The sequence below is a fragment of the Lacerta agilis genome, chromosome 13 (assembly GCF_009819535.1).
Source record: "Lacerta agilis isolate rLacAgi1 chromosome 13, rLacAgi1.pri, whole genome shotgun sequence".
NCBI classification, from domain to species: Eukaryota; Metazoa; Chordata; class Lepidosauria; order Squamata; family Lacertidae; genus Lacerta; species Lacerta agilis.
The window spans coordinates 33,964,396-33,978,992 of record NC_046324.1 but is presented as its reverse complement, the minus strand read 5'-3'; positions in this window follow the sequence as shown (position 1 = coordinate 33,978,992).

The window sequence follows — 14,597 nt, the reverse complement described above, 5'->3', positions numbered from 1 at the left end:
ATTGTGGGGAAATGCACTGAAAAGTGTGGGATGAGCAAATGATCGACAGGAAGTGGTTTGCTGAGTGAACACCCTGCAAGAAAATCAGGATGAATGCTCAATAAAGACAGGACACAGTCTAACCACCACAAAAGCAAATCAGGAAGAATGCTGAATAAACAGGCCATCTGAGAAGTGCGTTTTCCAGCAACCACCCTAGGACCACCATTTCCCCACCCCACCCCTGTCCAAACCATATTCACAATATGTAGAATGCAGGACACCCAGTTTTGCAAAATGCCTTTGCATGGAGGGAGTGTTGCTCTTTCAGGGAACACTTTGAATATCACCATTTGCACTGAAAAAGAACCTCACCAAAGTTCCTTGCTCCCCTCTGTAGCTCTTAGCAACAGGACTTAGGTAAGGGTTGCCAAATTACCTGGGTTGGCGGGGAGTATCCTGACCTTGTCTTGTACCATTTCCACCAGCTAAACTGTGGAGAAACCAGGAAGGGAAAGTTTTTATGCCAGTACGAAGATATTCCTATATATACACATGCATTATAACCTGCTTATGTCTGAACATCAGCTGTGTGCTTTAAAGGCATCGCTGCAAGAGCTGGCTGAAAAGTTGACAAGCCTCATCTTAGGTGGTGAACTGGAAAAGGTCCTACTGTGGGTGGATGGCTCACTAATCATTCCATTGGGCTAATGCTCATCTGTCTGGTGGAGATAGGAGAGGCTGGCAGCAGCTGGTTAGCAGGTCGTGAAAGCCATGGAACCAAGGAGCCTGAATATTCATCTCTGCCCCATCCATATTCACATCCTCTGGAAAGTGAGGAATTGTGGGCAGGAAGGAGAGTGACACTATTGCCTCTCTGCCTGAAAGAATGTGGTGAAGACCCAAGGGTGGGCAAAACCTCAGGGGGAGAGCATGCATACATCATGCATAAGGTCCTTCCCAGCAGATTTCCAATTAAAGAATCTCGGATAGCAGCAGATAAGGAAAACCAGATGAGATCTGGGAGGTAATATTTCCTGTTCCTGTTTCCTTTGACAAACAGGGCAATCTATAATTTGATATTTTGACAGGAACTAGAACCTCCAGATACTTTTTAAATATTATTTGGCATTCATTTATTTTATTATAGGTATGGTATGTAATACAATGAATACATTTCAATGTGTTTTTAATATTTTGTTGGGAGTTGGCCAGAGTGGATGGGGCAACACAGTCAGATGGGTGGCATATAAATAATAAATTGTGGTTATATATACAGCAGAAGTATCATTTCACAGACAACCATCGTCACAAGCCAAACAAGTCTGGAACTACACTTGACAATCAAATAACACCAATATTCTACCTATGTATATGAAGATGACATTTATTCTTGCTTTTTTCTTTAATGATTTGGACTTGGTGACTTAACTCATATATATATATATATTTTTTTATAAGATTTTATTATTTTCTATTAAGACAAAAGGAAAACATAGCATAAACAACAACATTAACAATACAAAAATACAATACATAAACACAGCACAAAAACACAATCAAACAATTACAATAAAAAAAAACATATACAAACCTTTAGACTAACACTTATCCTCTTACTTTTCTTATTACTATCTTCTCTGTTTTGGGGGACTTCCCCCATTCCCTCCACTGTCTTCAAAATCATATATATCTTCTAGGTAGCTTTGTATCTTATTCTATTCACATTTGCTCAATTTTTAATGTGCTTTACTTTACTTTATCATATCTTAACTTAAACACGAAATCTTAACATATTTTCTAACAATTAAATCTTTCACACAAAAATATCTTGCTAACAATTTTATCTAACATATACCTGCTAAAGCCGCTGTTCTATTTAATTCTGCTCAAATATTCAATTTTACTGATTTAACTAGATAGTCTTTAAAATTCTTCCAGTCCCGTGACACCTTCTCCTCCCTCTGGTCCCGGATTCTGGCAGTCAGTTCTGCGAGTTCCATATATTCCATCATCTTCATCTGCCATTCTTCCACCGTTGGTATCTCTTCGCCTTTCCATGTTCTTGCCAATAAGATTCTAGCTGCTGTTGTGGCATACATAAAAAACACTCTATCCTGGCTGGGTATCTCTTCATTAGTTATGCTCAGAAGAAATGCCTCTGGTTTCTTACAAAAGGTAACCTTCATTACCTTCTTAAGTTCGTTGTAAATCTTATCCCAGAAAGCATTTACCGCTGGGCACAACCACCACATATGAAAAAAGGTACCTTTCGCATGTTTACATTTTCAACATACATCTGACATTTTGGTATTCATCCTAGCTATCTTAACTGGTGTCAAATACCATCTGTAAACCATTTTCATTATATTTTCTCTTAAACTATGACAAGCAGTGAATTTAATACCTTTTTGCCACAATCCCTCCCAGTCATCCATCATAATATTATGTCCTATATCTTTCGCCGAGTTTATCATTGACGATTTAACCAGTTCATCTTTCGTATGCCACTCTAGCAAAAGATTATACATTTTGGAAAGGTTTTTAAAGTTCGATTCTATCAGTTCTGTTTCCAGTTTTGATTTTTCTACTTGAAAACCAACTTTTTTGTCCATTTTGAATGTTTCATATACCTGATGATAATGCAGCCAGTCGGGGACCTGACTTTTCACTTGATCGTAACTTTTTAGCTTAAAAGAGTCCCCTTCCTGCTGCAATATGTCCATATATCTTAACCAGTTTGCAGACATGTTCGGTCTCTTATAGGCTTTGGCCTCCACTGGAGAAATCCATCTAGGGGTCTTTCTCTCTAACAAGTCTTTATATCTAGTCCAGACCTGGTACAAGGATTTTCTAACTATATGAGACTTAAAAGTTCTGTGGATCTTAACCTTGTCATACCAAAGGTATGCATGCCAGCCGAACATATTATCATATCCTTCCAAGTCCAATACATCAACGTTCTCTAGTTTGAACCAATCCTTTAGCCAGCAAAAGGCCGCTGCTTCAAAGTAAAGTCTTAAGTCCGGCAGGGCAAAGCCTCCTCTCTCTTTAGAGTCTGTTAGAATCTTGAACTTGATTCTTGGCTTTTTGCCCTGCCATATAAACCTTGATAAGTCCTTTTGCCATTTCTTAAAACAGTCCAATTTGTCCAAAATTGGTATGGCTTGGAATAAAAACAGCATCCTTGGTAGGACATTCATTTTTATCACGGCAATTCTTCCCATTAACGACAATTTCAATCTTGTCCATATCTCCATGTCTTTCTTTATTTCCATCCACAGTTTTTCGTAGTTGTCCTTGTACAGGTTCAAATTCTTGGTTGTGAGATTTAAACCTAGATATTTTACTGTTTTGACAAAATTGAGGCCAGTGCCTTCCTGTATTCTTTGGATTTGTTCTGCACTCAAATTTTTTCCTAAAACTTTGGTTTTCTGCTTGTTTAATTTGAAACCAGCTACAAGTCCAAATTGTTCAATTATTTCCAAAGCTCTGGGGACACTGCTTTCCGGTTCCTGCAGGGATAACATCAGATCGTCTGCGAAGGCGCGTAATTTGTATTCCTTCTCTCCCACACGAATTCCTTTTATCTGTTTGTCCTTTCGTATCATATTTAGGAGGACTTCCAGGACCGTAATAAAAAGTAAAGGGGAGATAGGGCACCCTTGTCTTGTTCCCTTTTCAACTTCAAACTCCTCCGATATCACACTGTTTACTATTACTTTAGCTCTTTGTTCTATGTAGATGGCCTTAATGCCATTCAAAAAATTTTCACCAACTCCCATCCTTTCCAGATTCTTTTTCATAAATGTCCAAGAAACTTTATCAAATGCTTTCTCTGCATCAACAAACAGTAGTGCCGCATCTGTGTTTATGTTTCTCTCCAGTTTTTCTAAAATGTCCACAATAATTCTCGTATTATTACTAATTTGTCTTCCTGGCAAGAAACCTGCTTGATCTCTGTGTATATAGTCTTTCAACACTCTTTTTAACCTTGTAGCCAATACATTTGCAAAAATTTTATAATCCACATTCAAAAGGGATATTGGACGATAGTTTTTCATTTGAGTCTTATCAGTATCTGGTTTTGGAATCAGTGTGATAAAGGCTTCCTTCCACGTCTCTGGTGCCCTATCTCCTTCTAGTATTTTGTTGCAAATTTCTCTTAGCGGCTGCGATAGCCAGTCTTTCAATGTCTTATAATATTTTGCTGTTAAACCATCCGGTCCTGGAGCCTTCCCTAATTGCATGTTGTTTATTGCATCTTCTATCTCCTGTGTCGATATTGGGTGGTTGAGAGTAACTAATTTTTCCTCTGGGACTTTTTGCAATCCGTTCTTTTCCAGAAATCGGTCTATTTCTGCTTCATCTATCTTCTCCTCCTTGTACAGTTGCTTGTAGAATCTTTGAAAACACCATCTGATTTCCTCCGGTTTCTCCACATTTTTTCCATTTACTACCAAAGTATTGATGACATTTGCCTTTTGTCTTTTCTTCAATTGCCAAGCTAGTAGTTTTCCACACTTATTAGCCGATTCAAATGTTCTTTGTTTCATCATTTTCACTTTCCATTCAATGTCCTGATTCATTATATTGGCATATTGGGATTGCAAGTATTTGATTTCTTTTTGAATTTTAACACATCTGGGATGTCCTCTTAATTCTTTTTCCTTTTCTTTGATTGATTTCAGCAATCTCTCCATTTCTGCATTTTGTTGTCTCTTCTTTTTTGCTTTTTCACTAATGAGAAATCCTCTCATTACAGCTTTACTTGCATCCCAGGCAATTCTTTTCTCCACTTCGGAACTCCAGTTTATCTGAAAGTATTCTTTCATCTTTTTCGCCGCTCTTTCTACTAGCTTGGTATCTCTCATCAAAGCGTCATCCATTCTCCATCTAAAAGAATCCTTGGAAATCATTTTTAAATTTAACTGTACCGGATTGTGGTCTGAAAGAGTTTTAGGACCAATTTCTGCCTTTTGTATTTTTGGAGCCAATTCATTCGAAATCCAAATATAATCTATCCTCGACCATGACTTCTGAGGTTCACTAAAATAAGTTGCCTCTGTATCTGTAGGGTTTTTTAATCTCCAAGAGTCCACCAAATTCAAATTGTCCACCATTTCGAAAAAAGTCTTTGGGAGTTTCCCATCATTCGTTAATTTGGTTCTTTGAGATCTGTCCATTAGTGTGGAAACTGCACCATTGAAGTCTCCAAGGCAAACTAATTTGTAATCCAAATAGTCCAACAGCAGATCATGTATTTTCTTATAAAAAATTGACTTTCCATCATTTGGTGCATAAAGTCCCAGAATCAAAAGTTTTTCGCCTTGTATATTAATTTCAATTGCGATGTATCTCCCTTCTTCATCTTTAAAAAGCTGTCTTGGGCTATATTTCTCCTTTGCATATATCACTACTCCTCTCTTCTTGACCTTGTCCGATGATATAAACTCTTGGCCTAATTTTTTGTTCTGTAGTAATCTTCTATGACGTCGGGCTATGTGGGTTTCCTGTAAACATATTATATCCAAGTTCTTCTTTTCTATGCTGTAAAACACTCTGCGTCTCTTTGGTCTCTGATTCAATCCCCGGACATTCCATGTCATTAACTTGAGCGCCATTTTCCTTTCTTTAGTCTTCTCCTCCAGTTGCTTCTCCTTTCTTATCTTTCTCTGGATCCTGGCTTGGACCTGGTAGACTTGGTAGTCCCGGCGGTGGTGGAAATTCCGCTAGGAACCTGTAAAGTTGTGCTGGGTCGAGTGGTGTGCCTTTAAATTGTTCCAGGTGCTTGTCCAAAAACTTTTGCTTCTCCGCCAGGGACCTTATTCTTATCTTTTTTCCTTCAAACGTAAATGCCAGGCCTTCTGGGAATTCCCAACTGAAGGGAATTTTCCTTTTTCTGAGCTCAGTTGCCAAATCGTTGTAAGGAACTCTTTTGTCCAGGAAAAATCTGGGGATATCCTTATAAAAAATTACTTTATTCTGCTCTACCACCAGGTTGTTTCTGTAGTGCAAGTCCAGAAAAAAGTCCCTATCGTGTCGATCGTGTAACACAATCAGACAATCACTAACTGTTTTGTTACTTTTCTTTCCTCTGGAACCTCTTGGACCAAATCTGAAGGCCTTCACTATGCGCGCTGAGACGTTAACTTCTTCTATCTCCCAAAATCCTGAAAATAGCTTCACAATGTAAGCTTTTAAGTCTTCCCCTTCCAATTCTGGAAGACCCCTTAGACGGATGTTGCCCTCTCTCTGATGTAGTTGCAGAAACGCGAGAGACTCTTCAACAGTTCTCTGTCGTGTTCCAATATTCTCTATCTGCTCCAAATCTAAATTGTCCAATTTTTCCTCCACCTTTTTTATTTTTTCCTTGACCACTTTGATTTCCTCTGAGTCCTTTTTCAGGGTGGTCACCTCCTGCCCAATCCTGTTAATTTCTTCTCTGTTCTTCCTTACATTCTCCTCAATTTGCCCAATTGATTTTTCCAGGGTCTGCGTAGAATTTTTAATATCAGCTTTTATGTCCGCCTGTAATTTTTCTATTGCTGAGTTCACTGCTGTATTTCCTGATGAAACTTGATCTTGTGTTTGCTTCAACCCTTCAGTAACGCTTTTCAGTCCTGCTGCAATTTCTGCCACACTAACAACCAATTTCTCCATTTGTTCCTGTAGAGTTAGGGAAACAGAGCCTTTTCTTTTTTCAGAGCCAGTTCCTTTAGATCTAGTTTCCATTCCCTGTGGGCTCTGCAGCTGTAGTCTCAAGGTCACTCCAGTTGCTGTGGTAACAATCTCAGACATTCACAGCAGAAGGCCAACAGTCCCAAAAGTAAACACCAGGTGGCCAGCAGCTCAGTTCTGAGAACAAAGAGACTGCTGAGCCAGGAGCCCACACCAGTCCCAAAAATCCAACTTTTAGGCAAAGAGTTTAAATTTTCCAGAATATAAATTCCTTAAAGCCAAGAAGAGTTTATTTTCATATAGCCCAAGTCAGTAACAGTTCCTAACTTGCAGTGTTACCACCAAAGTCCATAGAGTATCTTGTATCTGGTTACAAAGAAGTCAAAATGTCTCCACTGGTAAACAGTCACTGAGACACCAACAAAGAAAAAATGGCAACAATGTATCACAGCCCGCTACTGACCCGGAATCCTAATCCAGAGGGTGAGGGGCATCTTCTTTTGCCATATCAACTGTTTTTAAGTCTTTAAACATCCTTTAAGCAACTTTTAATCCACTTTTAAAAAGTTTGGCAGAGTTCGCAAAACTTTCCCGTTAGTCGCGGCTTTGATCTTTTAGCGCTACCAAGCTCGCACAAACAGTTCAAAGGGAACAGGCTTCCTTTTGCAATTTCCTCTGCAAGCAGTGCTCTTTAAACTTGTAAAATAATCCAATTCTTTAACTTACAGAGTTTCTTTGGAAGTTTCTGTGTAGGAAGTGCCGGGTGCTCGGGTCTGGCGGGATCGCTGCTTTGATCCTCCGCAGGCAGCCGCTTCTTCAGTCCCGTGCTGGGGCTCCGCTCGCCTGGTTTTCCCCCTTACGAGGGTCAATCAGGAGCGGAGACAGCACGTCTGGGACCCACGAAGCCGTCGGTCCACGGGACGCTCTTCCCGTGGCTTTAAGGGACCCGTGGCGCAGGCACGGAGATCCCTATCGCCTAGCGGAGGACGGAGCCATCGGACTCCCGTCCGCCATTGACTCGGCACCTAACCGGAAGTCCGACTTAACTCATATATAACTGTGCTTATTCTACGTACTGTACCTATTTTATGGTTTTGCTTTTTTTTGTAAATAAATTTTCATTAATTTCCCCCCAAAATAATAATCAATAAAATACGGATACAAAAATCAAACCACCATCTGACAAGGCGGGTTGTGTGTGAGAGAGTTTTTAGCTGATGTTGGGAGACACAGAGGGTTGTCTTGCTCTGTGCCAGACCCAAAGCCATAGCTTGGGGGTCTTCCTGGGAACTTAATAGGGAGGCAAGACCTGTGGGAGTGTTAATGCTTGAGCCCCTCCATCCTGTGCTCAGGTTGCATATCTCTGTAAATAAAACCATATATCCTAAAGACACCAGTCTCCATTGACCTTCATTCCAGGGAAACTGAACCCTGAGACTCCTGGAGTCTGTTGCTGCTCGGAGATTGGGGTGTGCATCACAGTATACACAGCGCAAATAAAACTGGCCAGTTGCGGCCTACTCTCGCTGTAGCCCCTTGGCGCCAGTATTATCTGTGCAAATATTCCCTTTTCTCCTCGCAGCAGGCTTTCTCTGTGTGTGCATGGGTAAGGGCTGTCCCTGCCTCCTCTCTCCCCTCCGGTCACCACCTTCCGACATGGGATTCGAGACTTATTAATACACGGCTTCCCGGCTGCTTCTGCATGTTGGTGCCTCAGGCGGAGGAGCCCTGTTTAGATCTTCATTAAAGCGGCAGCAGAGACAGGCCTCACGGGAGGAGCGCGGCCCACTTCTGATCTCCCCCTCCCCATCTTGTCTTCCCAACCCCTGTGAATACCAGAAAAAGAAAATCTTATTATTAGCCACAGCAGTGTTTTGGTATTTAACCACCATCCCTGAGGAATCAGTCCTTTTAAAATATACTAGGCTTGGGTGATTAAAACAAAAAACCAACCATCAAACTAAGCTGGCCCCGTAGTAGACAGGTGAGGAACCAGCTGAGGTAATTCCACCTGACAGGCTGTGGCTCAGTGGCAGACCATCTTCTTTGCATGGGAAAAGTCCTGGGATCAATCTCTGGCATCTCCATGTAGGGCTGGGAGAGACCGTTGTCTGAATTCCCAGAGAGCCGCTGCCAGTGAGTGTGTACAATACTGAGCTACATGGGCCAATTGTCTTGACTCAGTAGAAGGCAGCTTCCTTCATATTATTGATATTGTCAGCTGAGCCCAACACAACTAGTACTAGAATTGTGGGGAGAAAGGTGGGCAATTAACTGTACAACCCCAGGCTCCTGACTTCCCTCCATTTTAGCCAAATCTATGCCCCTATAGATTTGGGTTTTTGTTTTTTTTAAGGACAGATAAGGGGTCACTCCCTTGGGTGATTCAAATCCTTGTAAGAAATCCGAACAGCTGTTCAGTTAAGACCAAGAATAACCCAACTTGTGCTTGAGTTTTGTGCAAGCAAATCAGGATGAATGCTCAATAAACAGGTTACCTGGAGAAGCCTTGCACTCCTCAATATAGTGTTGCTCTCTGTCAGTTCAGCTGGCAACCTAGCTTAGCCAGAAGCCAAATAATCAACCGGTTCAGAACTCACTTTGCTTCAGAACTCAGCTTCTTGCTCCATTTGGTACTGGATGAGGCAGCTGTGTTCTTTCTGCTTCGCCATACTGCCTGGTGCCAGACAGCGAGCTCAGTTGTGTGGGTCCGAGATTGTGCATGGACAAAACACCAGACCTGCTCACGACTGGGGATGGGAAAAACAGGGGAAGGAGTGTAGAGAATTAGTTTCTCCAGTGAAGTCAGAATTCAGTTTTCTCCATGTTTTCACTGGCTTTTCCATTGGTGATGCTAGTGTTATGGAATGCTGAGAGTGGATTCAAACACCAGTGAAATTATTCCCCCCCCCCCACCAGCAAAGGCTGATGGGCTAAAAATATTTGCACGGGATATAAATTAGATGCATGATCTCATGTTTATGTTAATAATAAATATGATAATATTTGTACCTGGTTGAGACTATTAAGATCCTAATGACCAATGAAAAAAATATAAGCACCCACAACATCGTTGTGGAACCATACACTTTAAATGTTAAACTTTTGTGTGTGACACAACACTATGTGTTACCAAACTATGACTTTGTTGTATTTGCTCGGCGTTCACTTCCAAAAACACAGAAATGTTACTTCGCATAATAAGATGAGACTGCACTGGCATACTGTCAAAGTGCAGAAGTGAATTTTGGTAGAGTTGGAAATACTAAGAAATCTCCTGTTTTAATTCCGGTGTTGTATTAATGGGATTGTTTCATTACATATTTTAATTACTGATGCTTTGAATTTTAACTTGTAGCTATGCAATGAAGATGAAGGTTAGAAACTTCAGGACAGACAAAAGAAAGCATTTCTTCTAAACACAGCGGAGTTGAACTATGGAACTCCCTCCCGCAAGAAGTAGTGATGGCCACAAATTTGGACTGCCCCCGCTGAGAGATCTCAGTGATCGGGAAGAGATCGAGAGGCTCAACCAGCCATTAAGCTATCCTGGACTCAGGTTGTCAAGGGCACTTTGCAAATTAGTACAGGATCCATGAACCTGGTCCATAATGGTAGCTATGTGAACCACCCTGAGACCTCCGGGTTTAGGGCAGTATATGAATTCAATAGATAGATAGATAGATAGATAGATAGATAGATAGATAGATAGATAGATAGATAGATAGTACCAGCTGTGAAGCACCAGACTTGCTAGAACGAGAATCAGTAAAAAACAACAACAACCCTTCACATTAATATTGTGAGATCCCCTGTATACAGCCGAGCTATTCCTTGTCATTGTCCATAAATCCAGGCTTTTGATGGCTGCATGATATGCCAGGGGAGCCGGTGGGGAGGAGGACTCAAATCAGGTTCCTAACAGCAGCCTGGCCCTGCTATTTGCCTTGACAGCAGAGCCAGATCCGTTTCCGACTTTGCAAAACCTTCTCCCTTAAGCACTGGGCTTCCGAGGAAGCGTTCCAGCGCCAAGCAACTCCTGTTCCCTTCGGCAGGGCTGCTGCAAGCTGTGCTCCTGCTAACCCCTTTGGAGACAGAAATAGCCACACAGTGAGCAAGAGAGAGAGAGAGATCTGCATTGCAAGGGATGGTGAAGAGAATAGATCAAACGAAAGATGGCCAAGCAAGCAAGGAAGGAAGGAAGCACTGTGGGATGTGGGGAAGATGACAGAAGAAATCAGGGAGAGCAAAAAGGGGGTAGAGTCACACAAAATTGTATATCCTGATTTGTATGTAAAGATGCAAATCTAGAAAGCATGACTATAATTTCGGCAGAGATACATATTGCAACTTGTGTGTGCCTGCTCAGTAAGTGGTCCAGGTATTCACACTGGATGAGCAACTTCTGGCTCTACCTCCTTGTATTGTATTGTATTGTATTGTATTGTATTGTATTGTATTGTATTGTATTGTATTGTATTATTATATATAGGGCAGTTCACAAGATAAAAACACAAATAAATAGTTAAAAACAACAAAGCAATTAACTCCCCCATCCCATAAACACATTTAAAAGGTTGTAGAATATTAATAAGCCAAAGACCTGGTTGAATAGGAATATTTTCACCTGGTGCCAAAAGATATATATAGTTCACCGCCCAGAGGAGTGTGTGAAATAATGAAACATGAGGGTTCTTCTCAGCGCTATTTTTTCTTCAGTTTGGGCAAAACTAAAAAAAGCTCTACAACTATTTTGTCCAGATTTTCACTTTTTGAAATACGGCAACACTATTCCAGCTGAAGAAAAGCTCTGCTTCTTCTCTGCATTAAGAAGTTGTCACTCAGTTTTTGATTCTGGAAGCCATCTTGGAATCCTAAGGTTCTCGTTTCATAGAGTTAAAAAAAAGGGGGGGGTGTTCCTGTCAAAGGAGAGTGGACCAGAACTACCATTAGGCAGGAGAGCCTTGAAAAGTACTCCAAGCCTGCTGGAGAGCCAGTGTGGTGTAGTGGTTAAGAGCGGTAATCTGTAATCTGGTGAACCAGGTTCGTGTCCCTGCTCCTCCACATGCAGCTGCTGGGTGACCTTGGGCTACTGCTAGTCACACTTCTCTGAAGTCTCTCAGCCCCACTCACCTCACAGAGTGTTTGTTGTGGGGGAGGAAGGGAAATGAGAATGTTAGCTGCTTTGAGGCTCCTAGTGATAAAGCGGGATATCAAATCCAAACTCCAAACTCTTCTGGGAGGCTGGGACGGCCCTGGCCACCAATTTAATTTCCCAGAGGCATTGTGGGAAATTTGGATTGAAACTAAACCAACTCCAAAACCACGACATGCAACAACAGCCTCCCTCCCTACCATGAGCTTGCCACTTGTGAAACCCTCTGCTTCTGGTGCCAACCTTGATTCTGGCACTAGATCAAGGATGGGGAACCACAAGCCTCAGGGTGTGCGTGAATGTGGCCCTCCAGGCCTCTGCATCTGGCCCTGGGGAGTCATTTCAGGCCACACCCTCTCCTCAGACCACACCCCTCACCAGCCATCAGCGCTGGATTTAGGGTGGTGTGCTGCAGGCCTGCAACCCTTTGCACAGGGTTAATGAGCCGAGGGACTGCCTTGAGACTACCAATGGATAAGGCACCCTTGTGGTCAGAGCTGGTGTTTCCTCCTCCTGCTGCTGCTCTCTTGGGGTCACTGCTGCTGCAGCCAGGACACTCACTTTTCCAGACCAGGCACAGGTAGTGTTCAGGGGAGCCACAGCCATTGGGGAGGTCCTGATCCTGCAGAGACGAGAGGGCGGCTGGGGAGGAAGCACCAGGTCTCCTCCTGCAGGGCCTGCTACTGCTTCTGCGGCAGGCGTTGCCCATTTTTGTCCTCACTCAGGAGCCCCAATACCAAAGTCTGCCTGTGCTAGCCCTGCTTCCTTGAGTGTTTTTGCCTGGCTGTAACAAGTCCTTGAATGCTGTTAATGCCTCTCGCTTGCCTGCATGGAGGCTAGAGAAGGGTGTGCACAGAAAGGTAAGATTGACATTTGTTGCTCACCCACATTTCCTGCTGGCCCCGCCCACAATGGCATGTGCCGCAACCCCCAGGCGGTTTCCTATAAAGGAATGTGGCCCTCAGGCTGAAAAACATCCCCAAGCCCTGAACTAGAACTCCCACCATCGAACTCAGAACTACCCAAGCAGAGATACTTTCACGAAGAAGCAGCAGATTTGCATATGTAGTCACGACCTGCATTATTTTGATGCACGCTGTTAACAGACCCTCCAAGTGTCCCTATTTTCTAGGGACAGTCCCGGATTTACAGAAGCCATCCCAGTTTCTGATTTGATCTCAGAATGTCCCACTTTTCCTTAGGACGCCCCTATTTTCATCGGAGGAATGTTGGAGGGTATTAAGGGTTTAAGAACATCCCTGTTTATGAACGATTCGGTTTACGAACTTTGCAAAACCGGAAGTAGTGTCCGGTTTGTGAACTTTACCTCGGTCTAAGAACGGAATCCGAACGGTTGAAGGGCATCGGCAGCGGGAGGCCTCATTAGGGAAAGCGTGCCTCGGTTTAAGAATGGTTTCAGTTTAAGAATGGACTTCTGGAACGGATTAAGTTCGTAAACTGTGGTACCACTGTACCAAACCACATGTCTAAAATAGTACAGGAGAGCAATCCAAAATCCATCTTGGTTCCTCTAAAGACTCTCAATATTTCCTCTGCTTCCTTAATCCCCCTTGCTTGAGAACAGGTAGGTAGATAGCAATCAGGGGAAGTTCCTGAAGGGATTCCTCTCCTATATCTATGAACCTCCTTGGTATTAATTGTCATTGTTTGCCCAGATGCTCTGCATTGAGGGATGTCTGAGGGGCATCCTGATTGTCTTGTCAAATGCTAATGTTTTGTGTAAACTGTGTCTGGAACAATGTAAAACTTGCTAAATCCTCAGGAATATCATACCTTGGCCTGCCTGAGCCACAGTAACCCCACCTTATGTGTGACGTAATTTCTGGCTGTTTGTAGAGGGGACTGTCCATCTCCACGCAAAAATGCAACCCCTTAAAAAGAGATGTTTCTTCTTGGTTCGGGGTCTCTTGTCTCCTTGCAAGGAGAGGGAACTCTGTTGCAACAGAAAAATAAAGAACTGCCTTTCTTTCACTGCATCCTGCCTCCATCCATTCATCTCTGACCGATCATGGACTTAGGGGACTCAGTCTCTTGGGGAGTTGGGCAGCAAAAGCCAACCACCCCTATTTTTTTTCCTATATCAGTTTGGAGTTATGTGACCCCTGAGCCAAGGAGATAAGTAACTATACAACCTTTAGAAGACATCTGAAGGCAGCCCTTTATAGGGAAGCTTTTTTAAAAAAAATGTTTAATGTTTTATTGTGCTATTATATATGTCGGATGGGGAAGTATGAATAATAAAATTATTGTTATTCTTATGGATTAGGACATACCATTTTCATTGGAGGGTATATGTTAAGTGGATGGATGGATGTCACCAGGGGAGTGAAACACCAGCTGCTCCTGCCCTCAGCCACAGCCTCGGGAACAAGAAGAAGGGATAGAGAGAAGTCACCATCCCCGAGTTATTGCTACATTTCTTCACTTAATTTTTATCCGGCTTCCTACAAACGTTAATCGTTTGTGCCAGCAGCACCCGCGGACTTGGGGAATGAGCTCTCTGAATATCTGAAGCTCGTCATCCCTCTAGGCTTTGTGGAGGGGAGGCAATGCCTATTTAGGGGAATGAACTTCCAGTTCCTGAGGTCTGACTGCAAGCAGAGAGGCTGGCGCTCATAGGGCCTGGTGGGGTGGAAGGCAGGGAGCCCAACAGTAGGTGGCGCCAGAGCCAATGAGAGGTAGACCCAACAAGGTCTAGTTTTGTCCCCATCCTCCTTCCTCACTGCTGAATTCTACAGGGGCAATGCTGAAACTATGCAGG